Genomic DNA, 1,678 nt, shown 5'->3' on the forward strand with positions numbered 1-1,678 from the left:
TCCAGAAATTCCAGTCATGGCTGAAGAAGCAACTATAGCAAGTCATTTCGAGCCGACAAATTGAAAATCTTTACAAGGGGTTCAAATTACCTGGAGCTGATAGGAAATTCGAACCGAAGCCTTCCTATATCAACTTAGTTGAGAGGAACCAGTTCGGGGGAGCTGCAAATGAAGATGCAGCCAAGCATATGGAGATATTTATCGATTACTTCTGCTCTATACCCCCGCCGACCGGTGTGACCCAGGACCAGATAAAGGAGACCATGTTCATTTTCTCACTCCGTGATGCTGCAAGGGAGTGGTACAGAGATCTGGACCGAGCCGCTCATGGGATCACCGACTGGAATTCCTTAGCCCTGACATTTTACAAGAAGTACTTCTCTGCCTCGAAGATGAATGCCATTAGAGCTCAGATCACGAGCTTTAAACAAGAGCCGGATGAGAATTTTCATGAAGCATGGGTCCGTTTCAAGAAGCTAGTGCGAACCATACCGCACCATGGGTTCGAAAAATGGAGTCTTTGCAATCAGTTCTATAACGGGTTGTATGACGATCAGAGGGCTATTTTGGATGCTGCAGCCAATGGCCGATTTGCTGAGAATATGGGAGAGACTAAGGTGTGGAAGATCATTGATGACTTAGCCACCCACAAGGCTGAGTATGGGAATTCCAGGGGGAATCAAAGGATGAGTCTTTGAATCTCCTTCGTAGCCGCACTTGAAGCTCTCACTCGCGAGATTTGACAAGTATGAACGGGAGGAGCTTCAAAAGGAGGTATTTACCAGGTGAATCTTTGTTTTGAGACGGTCCTTTCGTCTGTAGAAGATGTGGAGCTGAGGGACATGTCTCAGAAAATTGTCCTAGTCCCTTTGAGTCTTGTGCTGCCTTTCAACATTATAGGCAGACAAACACCTACTATGAGCCTAATGTTCATCCCAACTTGAGGTGGAGCAGCCATAATGTCCTAAATCCAACTCCACCTCCGCAGCAGCAGCAGCAGCAGCAGCAAGCCTATGTGCCCCCTCATCATAAGCAACAACAATATCAAAAACCGCCCTATGTGCTGCAGCAGCAACAATCCCAAAATTCTGAGTTTGCTGAATTGAAGAATATGTTGCAAAAGGAGTTCTAAGCTAGAGAGGCCGGGATGAAGCTACTAGAGAGCCAAATTGCTCAATTGGCTAGCAAGTGTACCACTCGAGCTCCGGGACACTTACCGACTCAAACTGACCAGAAAGAGACCCTAAATGCCATTACTTTGAGGAGTGGGTCTACCCTGGAGGGGCCTGCCATGGTCGAGGATGCCCCTGCAAAAGATGAGGCGAAACCGAGTCAGAACAAAGCTGTAACGAAAAATAGCAAGAACAAGGCGTCTACCAGGTATATCAGTCGATCAACCGATGTACCCAGTCGATCGACTGAAGTGCGGGTTACAGGAGCTTCTGGTCCTGTTCAAGTTAGTCGATCGACTGACCTCACTGGTCGATCGACTGAGGCCACTGCTGATATTGAGAAATTTCGTCCTCCAATGCCCAATGATTTGAGAGACCATTTGTTTCGGGGTACGACAACTCCGAAAGTATTGGGACAAGACCCGAGTACTGATGGGTCCGTCCCGATTCCGAAGTATGACCCAATGTCGATCAATGGTTCCTATTTGAGACGGTCTGAAGAGGGG

General features: G+C 47.6%; 1 non-coding gene across 1 annotated transcript; it reads right to left on the minus strand.

The window, feature by feature from the left end:
- Positions 1 to 398: 398 nt before the first annotated feature.
- LOC141636012 (small nucleolar RNA R71) lies at positions 399 to 505 on the minus strand. The gene has a single exon (XR_012540657.1). It is a non-coding gene; the product is annotated as a small nucleolar RNA R71 (small nucleolar RNA).
- Positions 506 to 1,678: the final 1,173 nt, after the last annotated feature.

This window comes from Silene latifolia, chromosome Y (assembly GCF_048544455.1).
Source record: "Silene latifolia isolate original U9 population chromosome Y, ASM4854445v1, whole genome shotgun sequence".
NCBI lineage: Eukaryota > Viridiplantae > Streptophyta > Magnoliopsida > Caryophyllales > Caryophyllaceae > Silene > Silene latifolia.